Source organism: Pangasianodon hypophthalmus, chromosome 11 (genome assembly GCF_027358585.1).
Source record: "Pangasianodon hypophthalmus isolate fPanHyp1 chromosome 11, fPanHyp1.pri, whole genome shotgun sequence".
Classification (NCBI taxonomy): domain Eukaryota; kingdom Metazoa; phylum Chordata; class Actinopteri; order Siluriformes; family Pangasiidae; genus Pangasianodon; species Pangasianodon hypophthalmus.
In genome coordinates this window covers 15,042,896-15,066,622 of record NC_069720.1, presented here as the reverse complement: position 1 = coordinate 15,066,622, position 23,727 = coordinate 15,042,896, and the positions used below count along the sequence as shown (strand labels likewise).

General features: G+C 38.7%; 1 protein-coding gene and 1 long non-coding RNA gene across 7 annotated transcripts in view; one reads left to right on the top strand and one right to left on the bottom strand.

The window, feature by feature from the left end:
* nfia (nuclear factor I/A) overlaps positions 1-23,727 on the top strand; it is a 155,381-nt gene that overhangs the window by 5,736 nt on the left and 125,918 nt on the right. The window lies entirely within an intron of this gene.
* On the bottom strand, positions 14,685-22,538 carry LOC113533733 (uncharacterized). Of its 2 annotated transcripts, none has more exons than XR_003403448.3 (3): positions 22,236-22,538; positions 19,299-19,488; positions 14,685-16,338 (listed from the first exon to the last, which is right to left on the bottom strand). It is a non-coding gene; the product is annotated as an uncharacterized LOC113533733 (long non-coding RNA). The 2 variants fall into 2 exon arrangements; XR_004579076.2 differs by having other exon boundaries at positions 14,690-16,338; positions 19,299-19,425; positions 22,236-22,513.

Below are 23,727 nucleotides of genomic sequence, written 5' to 3'. Positions count from 1 at the left end.
ATGTTAACCGCAAACTAAGACCAATCATGTTTTACCTTTTCTAGTGCTTTCCAGGAAAAACTGCCTTGTTTAGAATCCAGACTTTAAATAAAAATGCACAATTGTTTAGTATTGTTTGAAGGCTGATGGTTTGAGAGCAATAATAAATAAAGTTCTGCTTGGATTAAAATGTATTCATAAGTGTGAGTTAGATGCAAAAATCAGATGCGTGTTGAGATTATCTGCTGCAGAGTATTTCTCTGCATGAGAAATACTCCTTTATTAAGAATTTATTAACTTAAAATGTGTCTTTGCCATTTTTTCATTCTTCTGGTTGAATCCTGACTTCACAACAAAACATTTGCTATATTTATGGTAATGATTTATATAGTTGTGGGAGCACAGTTTGAACCGTGGAGACCCTGTAAAGACTGTCTTGAAGGATGGACCAGCCATTTTACTCATTTTTATTTTGTATCAAGCTGATACAAGCTGATTCACAAATCACTGTATAAATAATATATCTGTTTTCTATTTGTTCTCATCATTTTATAACTAATTACAAAATGACCTAAGGTGGGTGTATATGGGAAATGTCCAGAGAGACAGCAAACACCACACTTGTACACTCGTCTACAGCTGTACCTCTGCATCATGTAAATAAAGGCAGGTGATGCAGTAAAGAAAAAAAAGTTTTGTTGGTCTATAGAAAATAGAGTTTGTTTATGGGTGAAACATGTACTCAACTCCTATGTTGACAATGAATCTCACGAGATAGTAGCCAATTGGTTCAAGACCTCAGTTTTTTCCTTGATGTTTGTCTTTTTTCCTCTGTGGCATTTTTACCTTCTGCCATCTAAGCGGCACTCTGTGTCTGTGCTGTGTTATGAAGGGCTCAATTGTGTGGAAGAGATGCGTGTGAAATCCTTGCTGTCTGGAGCGGGTCAGGGGTCGCCGTGTGAGAAAAAGGACCTCTTTCTATTCCTGGCATGGCTCTGTAAGGAACGCCACTCTCGGCAGGAGACACCCCCCTTCACAGATTCTCTAGCTCTATCTTCCTATCCTGCTTTCTTCGGTCTTGCCCCATCTTTCCCCAGAGAAACATGGATACCGGCCAAGACAGCTGGCTCTTTGGGCTCGGCCTGGTGCTCTCTATAGCTTGTCTTGTTTGGAACAATGAAAGTGAAGATGCTCTCTGTGATATAGAGCTTATGAGAAAGAGAGATGCGTTGTATCATCTCAGCAGTAATAAGATGGCCCATCATCAAACTTTAGAGTTCCACAGCTGACATCATCCTTGGTGGTACATAAAAGCTTAATCCTGCTTAATCTACAAGTTTATTCAAGCTGGTTGACTTGTACATCTTTGACAATTTTTTTTTTTTTTTGAGTTGTGCATTTGATACCATAAGAAACCAGAGCACACAAACCAGCAGTTTTGCATGGCTGGTGTTCAATAGTTTGTTCATTGTAATTTTAGTTTAAAATAAAGAGAATCTCCACTATAGCATGGCTTGTTCTGTGCCATGGCACTATGCCACCCATGGCAGCTTCTTCAGACAGTTATGGACACAACACCGCAGGATCCACACTCTTTGGTAATTTTTTGTCTTCTCTTTTCTCCTATTCCGTTCCACAATCATCATTGTTTGTAAAGTACTGCCTGTCATGTCTCAGTTGATAGTCATCTTTTCATGAACGTGTATTCTGTGTTTTAAATGAGGTGTGTGAATTTGTATGCAAGTATGCATAATGTGTGTTCCTTGGGAGTTGTCATTTTTTTTAATAGATGTGGAAAAAATGGAAACAGATTCCAAAAACACCATCTGGTATTTGGAGGAGTGTATTTGTCTGTGTGAAACTGTGTGTGTGTGTGTGTTGGGGGGATAGTGGTGGTGGTGAGAAGTGATCCTTTTTTTCTCCATAGCCCTCTTGGTCTTGAGCCACCCGCCACTCTGCTGCCAAAAAAAAGGTGTCAGTCGCCGATGATGGGGAGGCAGGAGGGGTGTATGTGTGGTGTGTGTTTGTGGGTGTGGGGCTTTACTGCTATCACTGGAACATGGCCAGTGCTATTAACTCCTCTAGTCCCCACTCACCTGCTCCAAAATATCTCACAAAATGATCTACAAACTTTTACCATTTTGGATTTATTAGAGAAGATTTAAACGTTTGATCCAGTCTCACATTAAGTTTAGTCTTTCACAGGCTGTCACCATGGGTGGCCCACTAAGCATTACCTAAACCTTGTATGACCATTTATCAATCTAAAGAACAGTTTATAAATCTATATGTCCATACATTTTATTTGAGTCTGGATATCAGCCATTTCAGCAAGTCATTTGACTATCAGACTTAAGTTTAATGCTCTGACCTTGTGCTTTTTTTTTTTTTAGATCGTGATTTCTATTATCCCCATGTTGTTCAGAGATGGGGATGCTTGAGAGCAATGCTGAGTATGGACTGAGTAAAGTAATCTAATGTTATAGTGGTAGATTTAAATAAATAAAATGCACAGTTAATGCAGCAGTGTTCCAACTAGCTAATATTGCAGCTAGCAGCGCTTTCTGTCCAAGTGCATGTATATATACAGTCAGGTCCATAAATATTGGGACATCGACACAATTCTAACATTTTTGGCTCTATACACCACCACAATGGATTTCAAATGAAACGAGCAAGATGTGCTTTAACTGCAGACTGTCAGCTTTAATTTGAGGGTATTTACATCCAAATCAGGTGAACGGTCTAGGAATTACAACAGTTTGCATATGTGCCTCCCACTTGTTAAGGGACCAAAAGTAATGGGACAATTGGCTTCTCAGCTGTTCCATGGCCAGGTGTGTGTTATTCCCTCATTATCCCAATTACAATGAGCAGATAAAAGGTCCAGAGTTCATTTCAAGTGTGCTATTTGCATTTGGAATCTGTTGCTGTCAACTCTCAAGATGAGCTCCAAAGAGCTGTCACTATCAGTGAAGCAAGCCATCATTAGGCTGAAAAAACAAAACAAACCCATCAGAGAGATAGCAAAAACATTAGGCGTGGCCAAAACAACTGTTTGGAACATTGTTAAAAAGAAGGAATGCACCGGTGAGCTCAGCAACACCGGAAGACCACGGAAAACAACTGTGGTGGATGACCGAAGAATTCTTTTCCTGGTGAAGAAAACACCCTTCACAACAGTTGGCCAGATCAAGGAGGTAGGTGTATGTGTGTCAAAGTCAACAATCAAGAGAAGACTTCACCAGAGTGAATACAGAGGGTTCACCACAAGATGTAAACCATTGGTGAGCCTCAAAAACAGGAAGGCCAGATTAGAGTTTGCCAAACGACATCTAAAAAAGCCTTCACAGTTCTGGAACAACATCCTATGGACAGATGAGACCAAGATCAACTTATACCAGAGTGATGGGAAGAGAAGAGTATGGAGAAGGAACGGAACTGCTCATGATCCTAAGCATACCACCTCATCAGTGAAGCATGGTGGTAGTAGTGTCATGGCGTGGCCATGTATGGCTGCCAATGGAACTGGTTCTCTTGTATTTATTGATGATGTGACTGCTGACAAAAGCAGCAGGATGAATTCTGAAGTGTTTCAGGCAATATTATCTGCTCATATTCAGCCAAATGCTTCAGAACTTCAGAATTGGACGGCGCTTCACAGTGCAAATGGACAATGACCCAAAGCATACTGCAAAAGCAACCAAAGAGTTTTTGAAGGGAAAGAAGTGGACTGTTATGCAATGGCCAAGTCAATCACCTGACCTGAATCGGATTGAGCATGCATTTCACTTGCTGAAGACAAAACTGAAGGGAAAATGCCCCAAGAACAAGCAGGAACTGAAGACAGTTGCAGTAGAGGCCTGGCAGAGCATCACCAGGGATGAAACCCAGCGTCTGGTGATGTCTATGCGTTCCAGACTTCGGGCTGTAATTGACTGCAAAGGATTTGCAACCAAGTATTAAAAAGTGAAAGTTTGATTTATGATTATTATTCTGTCCCATTACTTTTGGTCCCTTAACAAGTGGGAGGCACATATGCAAACTGTTGTAATTCCTACACCGTTCACCTGATTTGGATGTAAATACAAATAATTCAAATTAAAGCTGACAGTCTGCAGTTAAAGCACATCTTTTTCGTTTCATTTGAAATCCATTGTGGTGGTGTATAGAGCCAAAAATGTTAGAATTGTGTCGATGTCCCAATGTCATTTCAACCATATACAGCAAGTTAGTACACAGTGAAACGAAACAATGTTCCTCCAGGACCGTGGTGCTACATAAAACAACACAGAACTTTAAGAAACTACACATTTCTACATAAAGTTATTATCTTTATAAAGATAATAAACTAAGGGAATGACCCTTAAGAGGGCTTCCATGGGGAAATTGTGAGGACAAGTCAATAAGAGCAAAAAAAAAAAAAAACCCAGACAAAAAACCACACAATATGGAAACAGAGCCTGGGTTTCATGGTAAGATAACTTAACAAACTGGTTAGCACTGATTTTATTTTTATGTCAGTCATATTTGGCCCCTTTTTAAGATCTTACTGAGGCCCCACACACCCACAGGCCAGCTCTGCTAACTGTCTAGATCCCTTGAGCATGTGCTTTCTCTTTAAATGCCACAATAACTGTCATGTGAAAAGAAAAATCCTCTTTGGGCCCCACATCTAAATCATAAATTTGTAAAGGCATAGTAGAATATGGATCACATTTGTGGAGTTTGCAGCTGGTTAAGCTGGTTAAACTCATCGTGTATATGTGTGACAGAGAGAGACAGAGAAAAAATAATGTAATGTGTTATTGGAAAATAAGATTGAACTTTATAAACCATATTTGGTCATATTTCTTTTTTTGCATTAATTGCTAAATGTTTTTGATGTTTCTGTATTAAATAAGGTTATGCAGAATGACCTTAATTATAGCTGATTTGTCAATCGTACTAATGAGTGGATGATTCCAGCAAATAAAATAAAGATTGTGACTTAATATGTTAATAGGGGAGAGGATTAGGTGAGATTATAGTTTAGTAGATGATTTCTAATGAGTGTGTTTGTTGGGTGCCAGTGAGGGCAGGACACACAGAGGACGTGTGTGTGTGTGTGTGTGTGTGTGAGATTGAGAGAACGGCAAGATGTCCCAAAAAAAATCAGACTGTATGTGAGAAGGGCTGTGTAATTCCTTAACTCTTTGCTTCAGGGGTGTAACGGGAAAAAACTTGTTGAATCAGAAATGCATTTCAACGGTGTACAATACGGCCACATGTATGTACAAGCCTAGATCTAGTTCGCATAGAAAAGAAAAACAGTTAAAAACTGTTGAAAATCGATGCACACAGCAATTGATGATCTCCCAGTTTGCACACGTGTGCGTGTTTGTGAGAGAGAAAGAGAGAGAGAAGACAGATCCCCTGCAGTGCACCACCAAGTCAATAGTTTTGAAATACTATTACTATACTATTTAGTTTAAACAAAATCTCAGCAGGAAATCTCAACAAAAGCACTGCTGTATGAAAAACTTACCATAAAACACACCTGAGATACAAGTTAGTTCTTGTAATTACTAATAAAAAGTTCCCTCACCAGCCTCTCTTTTTCCTCTCACTTAAAGTTAATAAGACAAAAAACGAAGCCTGTCATGTTATCAGGAAACAGGAAAACATAATCTTCTCTGTCTTAAAGACTTTCCCGTGGTGGAAATTGTAAATTTAACTGAAATGAATCATATTAGTTCAGGCCTGAATTGAATCCTATCGGTGCTGAACCTAATTGCATTGGATCAGTAGTGAATTGAAGTGTATCGAGTCATTACTTTACTTAACTTTACTGTTTTTATATCATATCGTACACTGTGTATTGGAATGTGTATCATATTGTCTGAAAGAGGGGGATTCAAACTTCTGCTTACTTGGTCCACTTTTAGGTCACACATAACGGTAGGCCATCAATGTAACCATACAACATCTTAGTTTATAGTTTGCCCAAATAAGCAGAAAAACGACTACTGTAGTATTTAAGGCTTCTTCTTAAATGAAGTTGAAAATGAAGTTGTGCTGACAGAGGGTTCTATCTCAGCAGTGATCACACAGCAACTAAATGGATGAAAGAAATAATTTTGCAGCCCAGTGTTGCAACCCGGAGTTGCAGCTGCCATGTTAAATTAGTAGTCACAAAATTTACATGCTGCATGTAGTAACTCTAAGCCCCAGTTTGTCCTATCCTCCTTACCCCTCTCCACCCATTTCTAATTAGGTTGATTCAGAGCAGTGCCTTCTTTGCAGAGAGACCCCATTACTTATTCCTGTCCGGCAAAGGGCACACCATGACCCACAGAAGCCTGTCGCCATGTTACACATGCCTGCAACAGGGGAGCCGCTGACCCCTGACGCTGGAGGAGCTTAGCAGCTGGCGGGGGCATCTCCAGAGGCCAGCATCTCCGTTGCCACACAGAAAAGCGGCACTGAGGTTCCCAGACAGACACATTCTCGGTTTTAGGTTTGCTGAGATTAAAAGAGAGCCACAGTTTTCCATCGAACCTCACATAATCGGTCAAGTGACAGACACTCTGGCTGTAAATTCTGGGTCATGTCCCCTTCACACATGAGAGACAGAGTGTTCCTATAGCCACCTCCCTCCCTTGCATTCTCTCTAGCTCTCCCCTCTGTGGGCAGATTAAATGGAGAGCCAGCTGTATCCAGGGGACAAGCTGCCACTGGCCTCTCCAAGGTGACCCCTGGCAAAGCTGGCAGCACATCTGTAGCCCTGACACGTCCAGGATCCCATTGGCCCCCTAGTGGCCCGTGTTGCTGGCGGGGAGGCTTTAGCAGAGAGCCTGGCTGCTCTCATTCTGCAGTCTTCCATGAGCAGTGCTAGAGGGCAGAGGGGATACAGCTGGAATATGCTGGGGTTATGGAGCACATACAGTCAGGTCAATAAGTATTTGGACAGTGACATAATTTTTGTAATTTTGCCCCTGTACACCACCACAGTAATCAATATGTGAAGCAGTCAATATGTGGTTGAAGTGAAGACTTTCTGTTTTAATTTACGGGGTTTAAACAAAAATATTGCATTAACCATTTAGGAATTACAAATATTTATTTGGGGAATTTACAGCCATGGTTTGGCCTGTTTCCTTGTTATATCATGACAAATTAAGGAGATAAAAGGTCTGGAGTTGATTCCAAGTGTTGCCTTTGTATTCGGTAGCTGTTCATGGGAACTTCAATATGCCGTCCCAAGAGGTGTCAGTGCAAGAGAAGGAGGCCATCATTAGGCTGAAATACAGAACAGACCTATCAGAGAGATAGCAGAAAGGAGTGGCCAAATCAACAATTTGGTACATTCTTAAAAAGAAGGACTGGTGCACTGGTGAGCTCAGCAGCACCAAAAGGCCTGGAAAACCATGGACGACAACTAAAGTGGATGAATGCTGAATTCTTTCCTTGTTGAAGAAAAACCCCTTCACAACATCTAGCCTAGTCAAGACCACTCTGGAGGAGGTGGGTGTATTATTGTCAAAGTCTGCAGTCAAGAGACACCTTCATGAATGTAAATACAGACGGTTTACCTCAAGATGCAAACTACTGGCAAAGCTCAAGAACAGAAAGGCCAGATTAGACTTCGATAAACCTCTAAAAAAAAGCCTGACCAGTTCTGATGCAACTTGTACCAGAATGATGGGAAAAGAAGAGTATAGAGAAGGAAAGGGCTCATGTTCCAAAACATACCACAGCACCTGTCAAAAATGTGGAGGCAGTGTTATGGCATGGGCATGTATGGCTGCCAATGGAACTGAGTCACTGGTGTTTATTCATGATGTGACTGCTGATAGAAGTAGCAGGATGTATTATGAAGTGTATAGATCTATCCTTTCTTTCAGATTCAGTCAACTGCTGCAAAACTGGTAGGACAGCACGTCACAGTAGAGATGGATAATGACCCAAAACATACCGTGAAAGCAACCCAAGGGCTTCTTAAGGCAAAGAAATGAAATGTTCTTAAATGTCGGATGACCTCAACTCTATTGAGCATGCTTTTCATTTACCGAAGACAAAACTGAAGGCAGAAAGACCCACAAACAAGCAGCAACTGAAGTCGGCTGCAGTAAAAGCCTGGCAAAGCATCTCAAGGGAGGAAACTCAGATTTGATTTGTGGTGTCCATGGGTTCCAGATTTCAGGCAGTCATTGCAAAGTATTTGCATCCAGGTATTAAAAATAATCCTAATATTTTATGATTGTTAGTTTGTCCAATTAATTTTGAGCCTGTGAAAATACAGGCAAAAAATGGTTAATGCAATATTTTTGTTAAACCCCTTGAATTAAAGCTAAAAGTCTACACTTCACTCACAACTTGACTGCTTCATTTGAAATCCATTGTGGTGGTGTACAGAGGCAAAATTATGAAAATTGTGTCACTGTCCAAATACTTATGGACGTGACTGTAAGTGCATTGTTTGGAATTGGCCTGTTGGTGATGGCAGGTATCGTTTAATGTGAATGTGAATTGCAATGATGGTGATTAATGGTGAGCTACTTAAACATCTGCCTGTCAGCTGTCGGTTATCCGTCTGTTGGTCTTGTATTAGTACATTCTTCTGTTACTGTTTAATATTTGTTGTAGGAGATCTGGTAGGTAGGCATTTATGGTAGGCAGGTGTGCACACATGATTCACATGGCCCTCCTTAACTGAGATTTTTGGGTCCAGCTATGAAGTTGACTGGTGGACATGCAAGTATTCATACAGTGATCACAGATCTTCCTGCTTGGGTGGCAGCCAGAGCTTGAAATCTCCAGCATGGTTGGTAGAAGGTGAACCCATTGTCTCTATAAGTGGAGACATCCTCTTGCAATCAGTGCTGCCAGTTGGGATCCTCTTCACTGCAGATCTAAGCCATCCACCAGTCAGCACCAGGCCTATGTAGCTCTTAATTGCTTCCATCTTCCAGTGCTTGGGTGGGCTTCCCCTGCAACTCAAAGCTGGTCCACTTCCATTTATATCACTTTCTGCCAAATCCAGCATGTCAGATGCTCCTCAATGGGGAACTGGTAAATGGGGTATCGTTTCTTAAGTGGCTTTGTCCAGATGAAAGACTGAAGAAAACTCTTCACTGTCTTGTTGTGAGATGAGTAACACAGCGAAGCTGTGGTTGTCTACATTTGTCCACTTTCCACAGGTTTACAGGAGCAGCGCTGTAGAACATTTGTGTTTATGGTGCAGGTATTGGCACAGGTGCAGCACGGGAAGGAGAGACTGAAATACGAGCCGGCGGCAGGAGACCAGCCCTGATGGTCGACTGGGAGCATTAATGGAGCAGATTAGATATCCCAGCATAGAGGGAAGATGGAGGGGGGCATGAAGGGAAACAAGCATGAACGGGCCTCTCAGTCCATACATTTCTCTCTGACTTGGCTGGGAGGAAATGTAGGGGGAACCAGTGGAAATGAATGAAAACGATCCTGAAACAATAAGTAACAATAAAAAGGGAGCCAGTAAGGTTAAGTAGGCCTATAAATGACAGTCTGAGCTTGTATACGTTCCAGCTGGAAGACCCTGGGTGACCTATTTGTTAACTGTCTAGTACTAATTCTAAGTAACGTCATGTTGGTGCACTCTCACCCACTGGTTTTGCCAGTTGATTAGGATTTTAAGGGAAAATGGTCTTGAACTTTGGCATTTGGTACCACCTGCTGGTGCATGAGTGTAACTGAGATAAAAGGAAAGCTTGTCTCTTTTTGGCCCAGATGATAATAGGTCGTGAGCATATACATAGCTTATAAAATGTAGGGGTGCTCATTAGAGGTGGCCGAGTAATTATATTTATATCATGATAAACAATGTCACAAAACCATCCTGACAGTATTGTCAGTATTGTCAGTATTTCTGTGACTATGAAAAACTGTTTGTTTTTTCATTTTTACCAATTATTTCACCTTTCCCTTTTTTCCACGTCAAAGCATTTATTATTCATGAATAAAAACTGAACTTTTTAAATACGGTGCTGACTGAAATGCAAATTGCTGCTTTTGCAACACGCTGGAGGGATTATGAGAGCCTTGTGCATTTAGGAGTGTGACATCATTATTAGCTAACACCTCTGAGGCCCAGCCTCTCTGCAAACTTTGCTGACTTTGCTTCCTTCAAAACCTTGGCCAGATGGCATGTTTGATCTCATCTCTATCTCCTGATTTCCTATGCTGCCAGGGCTCCCCCTGCCCAACCCCTCCTTCTGAATGCGGTGTCAGGTACACACTGTAAAAGAGGTGCAGGGGGGATAGCTTTTCACCTGCTCCTTCTGTAGGACCCCTGCTGAGAGCAAGCTGTTCCCTCAGTGCCCTCCTTTGAACGACACCAGCACATGGACACACCTGTCCTGCTTCTCTCACGTTTCCCACCTTCCCTGCACTCAAGAGGCTGTACATTAATAAACAAGCTACAGGACTAGTCATTAGGGTCAACATTATAGCTATTAAAAATCATTATAAACCCCCTGAGGTGAAAGAGTGGTTACTCGTGAAGAGTTGAATTGAGCGTTGGACTATGGTAACTTGCCATTTAAGTGGCACCTGGAGAGAGGTATCCTCCACTGAGAGGATGTTTATGGCCTTTAGTGGCCTGTGTGGAGTAGAGCCCTGCTGATCCAGAGAATATGCAGGCAGCTTGAAAAGGAGGAGGGGAACCACTCATTGTTTAGTATCTCTGCAGGACTGTAGCTAATAAAACTAAACTAGACCTGAGGGGAGGCAGCTGAACTTCCTGTAGCAGTTGTATTTATTTATTTGGAGGGTCCATTTCAGGTCTCTTGAGCAGCCCGTAAACAAAAAAGAGCTTTCCTCTGCTCCAGATTGCCTGTTTTACCCTTATTTATTTATAATTCCCTGAAACCACTTTGCGTTGCAACTTGATAGCTCCTTCCTTGTGAAAATGCCGGTTTCATCAGGATTCCAAAAAAGAATGACCCCCGTATATCTTAGTTTTTTCCTTTTCTTTTTTTCTTCCTTTTTTGTCTCTTAATTCCGGCCCCTGGCCACTCACGCAAATAAATACCTTTCTACTTAAACATACATTGGCTAATTAATCTATTCCATCTGCTTCTCTCTCTGCATTGCTTCCATGACACAGAAGTTTCCGAATCAGATTTGGATCATATTGTGTTGATAAGTGGAACATTATGAAGAAAAGCTGGAAAAATACGATTGAAAGGGAACAGACTGATCAAATAAACAGAAGTTAATCCTTTCTGATTTCACACTCGCTCAAATGGAAGTTGAGGGTTTTGTTAAGATGTTAGTCAGAATTTGCTCAGGCTTAGGCATTTTTCAAAAAACATTGTTGAAGAAAAGTGGTAATAGCACAGCATTGATATATAGACAGTTAAAAGTATGATGAAAAGTAGGAGCATTTAACACGTATCTTGTAAGATGTTCTCATCTTCCTTCCATATATTTGTTCTGTACATGAGCATAGCACTGTTTTAGGTTCATCTCACCTACATCATAATGAGTATGTAACATTATGTTATTGTTTTGCTGTTGGTGAGAACAGATGATGCATATGCGATCTCTGTATATCTCCTGAGGAATGGTAGGTTTCACAGACAGTTGTTGCTCGACTTTGGAACATCTGGTCAACCAACTGGGGATTTGTCTTTATTCCCTCTGGTGAACAACCATGACTGTTAGACTTGTAATATTTAAGGAAAAAGTTTTTTTTAGTACTTCACTTAATCTTACAAAACAGCATTTGGAAACTGACTGCAGGGCATGTTACAGAAAATTCCCTGGACATGACAAAAAATGCCCAGAGAAGAAAGGTCTCCCATAGAGGACTATAGGATCTTTCTTTTGGGTCTGGTATTGTTTCAAATACTTATGTTGCTAATTAACGTGCACGCCAGAACTGCACAATATATCGAAATTATCTAAATATCTCAAATGTAAATATCGCGATACGCATTTCGCATGGGCTTGTAATAACTGAACGATTTTAATACTTCAAAAAGTTATGAAAAGTCAAAGTTTTAGGGCAACGCAGATAGCAGAGAATGCTTTCTTTTCCTCAAAAGAACATGAGGAAGAACATAACATAAATATATATATATATATATATATATATAATTTAAATTGAGTTTACACACAGCATATTCTTCAATATCGTGCAGCCCTAAGGCACACACGTAACGACTTGTTTATACATTATACATTGTAAGTAAAAAACAAGAATATTTCTTTATCTTAAAGTATATTTTTATGTTATCAGTGCAGAGGAGAGTTATGGTACTGTAAAACTGATGTTAATCAAATGTGAATTACATTCTATATGTGGCATGTTTTTGACAAAATCTATTAAACGTTTTGTAAGCCTTCACTTGTCTCATTGAATATTGATAAGATTAACAACACCAAGGCCATTACATGTGTGAAATAAAGTGTAAAATATATCCTGCTGGTATTGTGAAGTTACTCGACAGGTATGGGAAAGGATAATAAACATTAATCATTTAAATATTAAAGAAAATGCAGCAAATGATTACTATTTTTATCCTTTTCTGCATGATTTAATATTATATAAATATTATATAAAAACTAATCAAATACACTGGTTCCAAATTAGCACCTGTTTATTATTTGAAAGTGACAACCCATTGCTTTAAAATGCTTTACCACCCTTGCATTTAAAATGTAAAAATTAATGACACTTTGATTAATTAATTGTGACTAAAACAGTAACTCCTACTCTAATAGCACTACCCAACAAATAATTGTGTTTAGTCTTCCCAAACTTAAAAGGGTATACTCTTAAATATAAAAAGAAATATTTTGATGCATACTGTCAGTAGAGGTGCTTGTCAAAATGTTTATGTGGTAGACCCGAGAAGTCTGTTATGTTGAGAAATTGAGGAATCAGTGAATTATCTTTTTTGTGAAAAAAAAAAAGCTGTTGTTTGACAGGCCCTACTGAGTAGCAGAACTCTTTTATTTTCTTAATAAATTTTAATGGCGGCTAACAAGCCAAAGTACTAGCTAGGGGCTTTAGGTTACTTAGCTGACGCTATGAATACCAGCCATTTTGTGTCGTGGAGCTGGAGGCAATTTACTGATATTTTTATGATAAAAATAAAAAGGATGCTTTCTCTCTCGCTTTCTCTCTTTCGCTGTCTCTTATATTCTGTAATGTCGGCTTCACCAGAAGGTCCAAGAAGTGGCCTTGCACAACTGTTACAGCATGTGACTCCTCTCTGGCAGCTGTTCCTTCCAGAGGCTGGATCTGAATATTCATGACGGTTGTATTCCCTTGGCCTATAGGCTGCAGCTGTCCCCACACAAATGCACACACATACACACACTGTTAGACATGTTGTCATTCTACCCCACCTTATATTGTCTTGACAAGACCCTTTTTAAACTTTACCGTCAGCATAAAATATTTTTTAGCTTTAGTATCGTTGTGTGTGTAAGCTGTGCCTGAGTAATACAATGATATTTCCTCAAATATTGATGTGTAGAGCTGCAAAAATATACATATTGTGTCTGTTTTGGACCATGGTTTGAGCTCTTTTAGCATTTGCATATGCTTTTCACCATTTCATTTTTAACTTATTTTGGTTGCTCACACTGTTCCATTCTACCACGTCAGAGTGTAAGTAAGACTTGGTGAGGTCTTGCAGGAAGCCTGGGCTGTAACCAGGTTATGAGTGATGAAGCCAGGCAGACAGATTGTCCTGGAGCTTCAATCAGATGTGCCACATCCTTCACTGGTTCTGTGGGCTTGTCGAATTCCTCCAGCGACATGCTTGGCCTATTTTTTGCCTCTGCATTCTAGTCTTATCTGCCAAGGCTCTGGATCCAGTGCCAGTCAGTGTTAGGCCTCAATCTGAAGTCCTTTTCTCTCATTAAGTTACTATATTAGTAGATCACTGGAGGTGATGGAATGCTAAGAGCAATCTGAGAGAAGAGAGTATGAAAGACTGAAAGTGTACCTAAGGATTTGGTTGGTTCTTGCATTTGCTTTGGTCACTGAACATTTTTGTTCCTCATTTGAGAGACAGGTTAAGATACCATGTACTTTTTATTAAGTATTAAGAGGAACTGCTCTTCAAGGCATGTTGATTTAACTTTTTAGTCCAAGAAATTATACATGCTGCATTACAGGCTCAGATATCAGAATGAGAAAGATGGAATGCCTTGTGCGTGTGTGTGTGTGTGTGTGTATGTGTGTGTGTGTGTGTGTTAAAACGAGAAAAGAAAACCAAACCATCAAAAATTCTGGGCATCAGCTTTCTGGAAAGTGAAGCTAAAAATTAAACACTTCCTCCAGTATTCCTTTCTGATTTGTTAGGTACATAGCTGTATGGTCCTCCACAGCTTCCAGTGCAACTCCAAATGTAATTTATCAAAAGAACTTATGAGACTGAAGAGAGTGCTGATTTCAAGATGGCGCAAAAGGACAATAGGGCAAGTTTGCTGGAGAGACTAATGAAGGCGTGTTGAGGGATGAAGACACAGCACACACCCTGTTGCACCTCTCTTGCCCCTTGCTGGCCAGTTGGGCTGGATGATGTGAGTGATGGTGTCACTGTGTCCCACTTCTCTCCTCTACATCCTTCATCTCCACCTGAAGCGAGTGTATGTTGTACTCTCTGGGTTCATCACTCACCTCTGCTGGCTTGAAAATGCTTGAAAATGCTTCATTCATTTCTACATAAGAACATTCACTGCCGGTCCTCAGGGGCTTCAGTTTAACACATGGTTGTGATCAAAAAGTGAAATCAAACTCTAATCAGATCGAATTCAACCCTAAGATACCTAGAGTGGTAATAACACAAGGTGGTGTATGATGTGTGAAGTGTAGACAATCACCTGAACAAGTGAGTGAAAAAAAAGTTAGCTGAGAATTAGAAATTGTATTCACTTTAATACTTTAATGCTCAAAAATCATTTATTTTTTTTGTTTATCTTATATGTGGTGCATCATTGTTTAAACATATATTAAAAAAAGAATAAGATTAGTTTAGCCATTTCATATTAGGATTTCATGCAGCCGATAGTAAGCATATAGTATGTCTCCTTAGCCGAGTATGTCTTCTCTCAAAAGCAATTTCAGTGCACGGTGAATCTCTGAGGTTTATACTGAAAGCCAGGTGACCCCTTTGTGGCCCTTCACTGAGGGAGGAATGTTTAGTAAGGACGATCAGACAAGGAAAGCCTTGCACTGGACTTTATACTGGTAGCGTGTGTATGTTTACATTTTTTTTCCACATAGGCTGTGTAATACATGTGAAATCTTGAATGTGTAAACAGGAGTTTATTCTCCAAAGCATCACACACAAACTGAGCTAGAGACATATTTTTCATTATTTACAATTTTTTTATAGGATGTATATGTTATTTATATTATTATATAATGTTATATTATATTATATTATTATATTATCTTATATATAATATAGAACTTTGTAGTTTGGGCACTTCTCCTGTGACCTTGCTTATAACATGGTTGTAAGACGCTTCTTAGGTAGATGTAATTGCAAACTTTAGCCATTAGAGGGTGACGTTGTTTTAAACTGTAGCTCCTGAGCTCTGACTTACCCTGACACACATTTAACAGACATTTTCAATGTGTTCTATGCTTTTAAATTATGTAACAAAAAATTGTATAAATAGAATGCAGTCTAAACATCTAAATGACAAAAGTCAGTGGCACAAGAAAATAAAACCCAGTAGTCACATACTTCTTTTGTGTATTTGGATAATGACTTTGTAACTTTCTAATAAATTCTAACTATTCTAATTTTAGAAATCCTTTTGCTTGGATGCACAGTTTTCTGGGAAAAAAAGCAACATTTCATAATTTCAGTGTCTCAAAGTGAAATATTAGACAAATTAAATTCTTTTCTTATTTCCAAGCTAAAAATACACCTGAAGGGCTCAAAAAATATATAATATGTACAGTACTGTAAATTAGGACAAAATATATATATATATAACATGTCTAAATATAGGCAAGAGGACATGATTGGTGGAATTAGACAAAAGAAAAATTACAGATTCTCACTAAAATAAACACAAGAATTCTCACCCGGTCAGGCTAAAGGAGGATATTTTTGCTTGTAAAAATGTTTTGGATGGTGCTGATTTTGCCAGGGTGCACTTATCAGAAGCGTATGTTGTGAGAAGATAGTGAGGCAACAACAAAGGCAGTGATGAGTGGAGGCATCAGCAGCATCGAACCCTCATCGGAGTCGCCTCCTCTGGCACTGTCTCTGTTAGTTAGTCACGCTGTGGGAGAGGGGCATCGAACATCCCGCTGCTTCAATTCACAATAGGCCTGGCACTGATCATGCACCTGAAAGCCTAATCACACACACCACACATACAAAATAAAAAAAAAAAAATCTTAAAAAAAGCTCACTAACTCAGAATCAAACCACATGGCTCTGTTTAAAAAAAAAAAAAAAAGCCTGAACGTTTTAGAAAGGTTATAATGTGCAGCACCATTTTTTTGCCATAGTGCAAATGATTCCCAAATACACAACTTAGTTTTTTGCACAGGATTTAGTAAAATGTTTTGATGGAAAATCTGGAATTTGTGTATTTATGCCTGCATTTTCTGTCTCTCTCTCTCTGTCTCTTGTTCCCTGTTATTGTGCGCAGCTGCACTCAGAGGAGTCTAGTCGTATTACATTTACCAAAGCAATTTCATTCAGCAAACGGCGTAATTAGTGGATGCGCCTGGGAACTTCCTTTTAGTTAATTGTCATCCTACTCACCTGTCGGTTCCAACCCAGTGCTGTGGAGGGCTCTTAGGAATCTGTGTATGTGTGTGTCTGTGTGTGAGTGTGTGTGTGTGTGTGTGTGTGTGCGCACCGGTAGAGTGGGAGAGGCAGCAGTTTTCAGCGTCCAGCTGCGCACTCCAAGCTGCAATTCTTTCTCACTCTTTTTCCCAGTCAGGAACAGCTGTCAGGTGTCTCATAATGTTTTTCAGATTTTCAGAGGGCATGGGATTGTACCCTACATCTGTGGGTGTATGTATGACTGCTTGTTGTATGTGTGTATGTGTGCGTTTGCATTATCACACCTTGCTGAGGTGCACAGAGTGTGTATCCGGGATGAGTGCTTTATGGGCATTTATCTGTGCTGAATAAATGTACATATGTAATAAGTAGGGAACATGCAGCCTCCTGGCACTCTGTGCTGCTCTCTGCCTGTGTGCACAAACAGAAGGAATGAGGGGGAGGCTGAAAACGTGTTAGATATACCCAGCATATGCCTTGCTATTCCAACAGCTTGCATACGGGCCGTACTTGCCTGGAGGCTTGTTTTTAAGAAAAAGATTCAGGGGCCCACTGAACATTGTGTGTGTGTGTGTGTGTGTGTGTGTGTGTCTGTTGCGCTTGTGGGCACTCTGCCGAAGATTTTTCCTGAAATTGATGTGTGAAAGCTTGTGTTGAATGTGTGAGAGAGACAGATAACACATGACAAAATAAAGCATTATATAACACATAATTATACTCAATGTGCAGTGGTTGTTTTGTGCATATTGTAATTTTCTTCATATAACGATAAGTTTCTTCATATAACGTAATTTTCTTCATATAACATATATGGTCGTGCAGACAGCTACTGAGGTGCACTTTGTACACTACTCCACTCTGCTTTTCTCACAGCCACTAATCTGTTCATGTAAAGATGGTTTTATGTTATACTTCTGTTGTTTATGTTAGTACTCGATATAAAATTTGAATTTGAAATGTTTATCCATCGCATTACCAACATTTTCATCCAGCTTTTTTTTGGGAATGTAGTTAATATTTGAATGTTTCTACAATTGACATTCAGGCTTAATTCAGGATTGTTCCTAACTTCAACAGACCATCAAATGTATTAGAGTGCTGACTGGACTTTTCTTGACAGTTAGACAAAAAAAGGGCGGTTGTTTATTTGTAGGCTGGACTTTGAATTAATTTAAATGTTTTGCATAACAACATGTTTTAAATTTTATGTCACTGAATAGTAATATTAAATAATTTGTATGTAACAGGGTTAAACATGGGTCCAGAGGTTGTTGATTTTGCAGAAAATTACTGTATGCATACACATCACACATCAATCCACTGTTATCATTCCGTTGTCTTATAAAGGTGTTTACAGAAAGAAACAAAGAATACTGATAAAAAGTCACAATAAAAGTACAGATTAATAATATTAATTAATTAATTAATTATAATGAACAAAGTCACTTCATGCTCATGAGGATTTCTCTACTAATATTTTGTGGGCCTGAAGAGCAATATGTAGTGTTTCATCAGTCTGTTAGCAATGAGCAGTGTGTGTTTGTGAATGGTGCAGGCTGACTCACACATCCCCTGTGTGTGTGTGTGTGTGTGTGTGTGTGGCAAGTTGTGTTCTTGGGCCAATCCTGGCTTTGATCCATTGCTTGCATATCAGCGGCAGCAGGTGGAGCTCACTGATTCCAAAACACCACCCCAGAGAGAGACACTTACCCAGAGCTGAGCAATGCCGAGACCCACAACACACACACGCTGAAATAAAGAACTACATAATACCCGGATTATATATTTAAATATTGTTTTTCAAAATAAAAAAAAGCAGAAGAGTCTAATTGAATAAAAAAGAATCACATCAGGAAGACTGCTGTGGCTCGGTTAGAAATATTACTGAGGCAGCCCTGCTATATTTGACCTCACTGGATGGGTTCGCTGTATCCAGTGTTGAATGTTTTAAAAACTCAGCGTGCTTTAGCAGCACAGTCGTGCAGGAGTAAGGGGATCCTCTGCCCCGCTGCTTGTTGTTTATTCATAAGGCTCGGCTCTGTGAGGCCTCGGAGGCAAGCTGCTCCGGAGCTGGATAATGTTATTACCCCCAGGCTGCTTAAGCAGAGCTGCGTGCCAGCTTCACCAGCTCCACACAATCTTGCTCTGTATCCTCTCCTCTGCCCCTCCTCTCCTCCACACTACACACACACACACACACTGCCCTCCAGAGCCTGCCATGCAGGTGTGTGTGGTATGAACTGTGGTGTGGCAGCTTCAGCATGAGCGTTATTTACATTTTGATCGGCCCCGCAGCCATACGGAGGAAGGCCATGTGCTTTCCTAAGCCTCACAGTCTTCATATTTGTATCTCTGGAATTTAATATACGAATTCCTTTCATACTCAGTGTTGAGGATAGTTACTATGAATATGTAAATGATTTCATTCTTTTCATAATGCATACAAAATGCAAACACAAAATCTTCTAATTAAAATATAAAATATTCAGAATTATGAGAACGTAAATAAGAGATTAGTACCTGTAATTGTTAAAGCTTTGATGCATTTCGGGACAGGAAGCTCCTGAAATGACCATTTTCCGAGTTGATGAAAAGTCAGTGGATTTGTGTATTGAAAGATCACCCTCTTGTGGTTTTGTGGGGAATCCTATGAAGACGGGGCAGAATGAGGTCGCTGCTCTCTGATACTCCTACGCTCCGGCAGGCAAAGCTTCGCATGGAGTAATACGAAACAGCGCAATGTATTCAAAATAGATCAAGTTCCAAATGCTAAATAATACATGTATGACATGTCTAATTTATGATTATATTATAAAACATGAATATATAAATATATAAACATTTCTGAAAAAGAAGAAATGCAATAGGAATGTTTTTTTCTACTATGTAAAGAAACAAATGCACGAAAGCATATTAGAGCTCTAAATTCCATCCAAGCATATTATCATTAAAATATAAACTGAGTCAAACTTATAATAAATAAATTTAAACTTTAACAAAGTCAGAATAAAATAATTTTATTTCTTATTGTTTACTTGAATGAAGGAAATAAAATGTGTAGTAAAAAATAATATAAAACTCCTTGTAATGTACTCCTTGTACACTGTTTATGATATATATATGTCTGTATATATATATATATATATATATATATATATATATATATATATATATATATATATATATATACAGACATATATAAATATATTACAATATCTGTTTTTTTATATAATAGATAAAGTAGTAAAGTGGTTGAAGCCTTATTTTAAGAAAATACATATGCATTTGCAAAACTCATATCTTAAATAAATAACAGTGTCATATGATGAAGATCAGATAGAAACATCATTCTCCAAGTTACTGCATCTGTAAGAAAGGTTTTTCTCTGCACCTCATTTCTGTCCTCTTTAGTTTGTCAAATACAATTTAGTATGTTTTTAAAGACCAACAGAGGTCATATGTTTTATTTTCTCTGAAGGACATTAAAGTAATATGAGTGATTTCTGATTTCTGATGTCATTTTGGACATAGTGAATTATAATCCTAATAGTAACTGCTCAGCTGTGGCTTTAAAAAAGATTAATTTTGTATACTTAGAAGTATTTCACCCACACATGAACTGATATTCAGTAGATTGTGATGCAATAATAATAACAATAATAATAATATAATAATAATAATAACGTGCGTTGATTGAATATAAAAATAAATATCTAATAATTACTAGGCTAAGATTACTGCTTCTGCTATTTATTTGTTTATTTATTTATTTATTTATTTATTTATGTATATATGTATGTATGTTTATTCTACGGATTTTGTAAAGTTCTTTTCATGAACTGTAATGTGTAATGTTGGTCGCTAGAGGGAGTCTTGGTCTGCTTTTCAGTACTAAAAGAACTTCGTACAAAAATTAATTAACAAACGATCAGGAACAATAAAAGGGTTTCTGAGTTATACTGTGGCAGACCAACGTGATGTAATAATAATAATAATAATAATAATAATAATGTCATCTTCAGTAACTGCTTGATCCTGGTCAGGGTTGTGGTGAATTGTATTATATTTTATATAGTTTTAAAATACATGTTAATAAATGTTTTAAAAAGTGTTTTTGACTGCTCATTTTTTGTTTGTTAATTACTGCTCACTTTTCAAATGATTAATTTGCCGTCTACCCGAATTATATATTTGTTTAAATTAGTTAAAATTATACTCTGTTTTACCTTATACTCTGAAAACCTAAAAATATAGATATGCCCTCTATGAATACTTTAAGTAATATTAAGTGATTTTAATAGCTATTATTTCTTATAAAGATAAAAAAGTCAACGTTATGCTTTGTTTCACATTTTTATTCCTTCACCATACACTTTCTTCTCCTTTCTCCACATTCATACATAACTCTCTTGAGATTTAGGACAGGTGTAATATCAGCTCAAACTGAGGCTTCTCTCTCTCTCTCTCTCCCTCTCTCTCTCTCTCTCACACACACACACACACACACACACACAGAGAGGGAGAGAGAGAGAGAGAGAGAGAGAGAGAGAGGTTTACAGACTGGAAAAACTGCGTTTAGAAAGTTTTTTGTTAGGAATATTTACAGCCAGTGTATAGGCTTGGTGGTAGGGAGTTACCTGTAACAATTGTCTTTAACAGCATCTTCTCGGCTGCTTAGTCATTTTCATTAAGTTAAAAACGTAGTGAAACTGCTAATGATTCAGTGTTTGATCGGAGCAGTAGGCTATCTGTCTCCCTTTATAAAGGGAACACTTTATTTTCCATCGTTTTAGTCACGCTACACTGATGCTGGTTGAACGATCATATTATTTGGGATGACTGTTTTATAAATGGATTAATATCGAAATGTCGGTGTGCATGTAATCGTAGTTAGGAGTTTTTTTCCCCCTTATACCTTAAGAAAAAATATCTGAGACTTGATCAGGAACTCTCGAACTGTGGAAACGTCCCAAACCCAAACATAAAGTCTGCGTAAAATAGTACACGATTTGTGACAATTACAGTTTAGTAAACTATATAGTGTGATTTATTGTAGGAATGATATCTGACAGATTTTCAGTCAATATAACTTATTGCCCCATTTTTTAAGTTTATGTCGCTTAACTCTGCTTAAACACACGGAAACATCAATCACTAATTCATTTATTCATCATTTCTCGTATGAATATGGAATTTAGGATATTGTACTCCGTGTTCAGTTAAAATAATTTGTTTAGTGTCTTTAAAATTAAATTTAACTAATTGCACCTTTGGAGAGTTTCTCCTTGCATTGTGCCCACTATAGGTTTCTTCTTATTTCGCTTTCCCACACACAAAAACGAAAAGTTTAAAAAAAAAACGTGCGTTGGTTAAGTGCGTTTTAGCGATGATTAACACGAAATCTTCTTAACTAAAACCGATCACGCGTTATTTTTTCCGACTTCGCCTTGTACTTACCTTTCCTCCCCTGCAGATGGAGAAAATTCCACCCAGTTCACGTTTTCCCATGCTTTGCATTCGTCGTATAGCAGTGACTCTCGCATTTTTAAAACCAGTGCTGTGTAATGTTAACCCGTGCTCGTGGAGCGGTATTCCTGTTGTAGACTCTACTGCCTTTTCTGCGTCCGTGCCATTCTGCCTCCAAAAAAGCCTTGGCACAAACACACACACTTGCCTTGGCGTGTAATATCTCTCCGTGAAGCTTGGCAGAAAAGATGAGACTCGCAAAACCTTGGACATCAAAAGACAAAACAAACACATGTAGCTGGGTTTATTTACATCAATTTTTAATTTTATTATTTCTGTATGTAGGTTATAACAATCTATCGTGGTGCGTAATTGTACTGTGGTCTAAAGCAGGCCTTTCTGGGTTGAGTTCATTAGACCTCAAAGCTGTTAGGGGGTTAAAGCTCATTTATCATAATGTGATAAATTGGCATATTGATTCAATGTCATATAATTTTATTAGAGGTTGAGTTTTAAACCATAATTCATACTTTATGAGTTCATCTTCACCAGCCGGGTGGATGTAAGATCGAGAGATTTCATAGAGATTTATATCTATGTATTTTATCTGCCCCTTGTAGTTTACAGTATTTGATCTCTGTATATAAAATCTGTATATATTTTGTATATTGTAAGTAGTCTCACATGATGTATATTTTACCAGGTGTAGGGTTGTGACTGGCATTTTTTGGGTGTTGTTTTTAGTCTTGGTTTTCAATGGGAGCTAGGTAAGAAAATTGTCTATTGGTTTATTTTTGTTTAATAAGTCATTTTGTTTGTGAAAACAGTGGGATTTTGTTATTTTTAGCCTTGAGTCACATCGAAAGTTGTCCCTGAAACTATACATCAACACTTGCAATATATCTTCTGCCTGGTGTGTGACTTGTTCTGTAGCTGTCCCGAGAACTCAATACTTTATTCCATCATTTCACTTCCATCTCACATCTAGCCCACACCTTTTAATGCATGCCGACGACCTGACCCTAGACTGGCGATCACGATCAAGTGCATGATGTTCAGTCATTATGAAAACGTGAAAGGCTCCATTTAATTTAGACAATCATTTAATGGTCATGCATTTCCTCACTGCAAATGGTACAGGTTCATATTGGAGAACCTGTGCTAGGCCTAGACACTTTTCAAAGAGCCGAGCAGATAATTAGTCGTGGCCGTGGGTGATGCTCTGTCAGATTATCCTGCCATAACCCTACTGTGAACCCGTGCGACATTATTTGCCCCTCATCGGCGCTGTTCAGTCATCCAGTGCTGAAATGTGGTTTATGGTTGAAGTACTTCTTCTGTGATAAAATACTAAATATCTGGCTATACACAATGAGCCTTTAGTTCAGCTGGCAAAGGCTGCAGTGTCTGTGACAGAGGTGACTTGAATGCTAATCTGATTTTGTCTTATAAAAGGGCCTACTAAGGAGGCTTTTGCACTGTT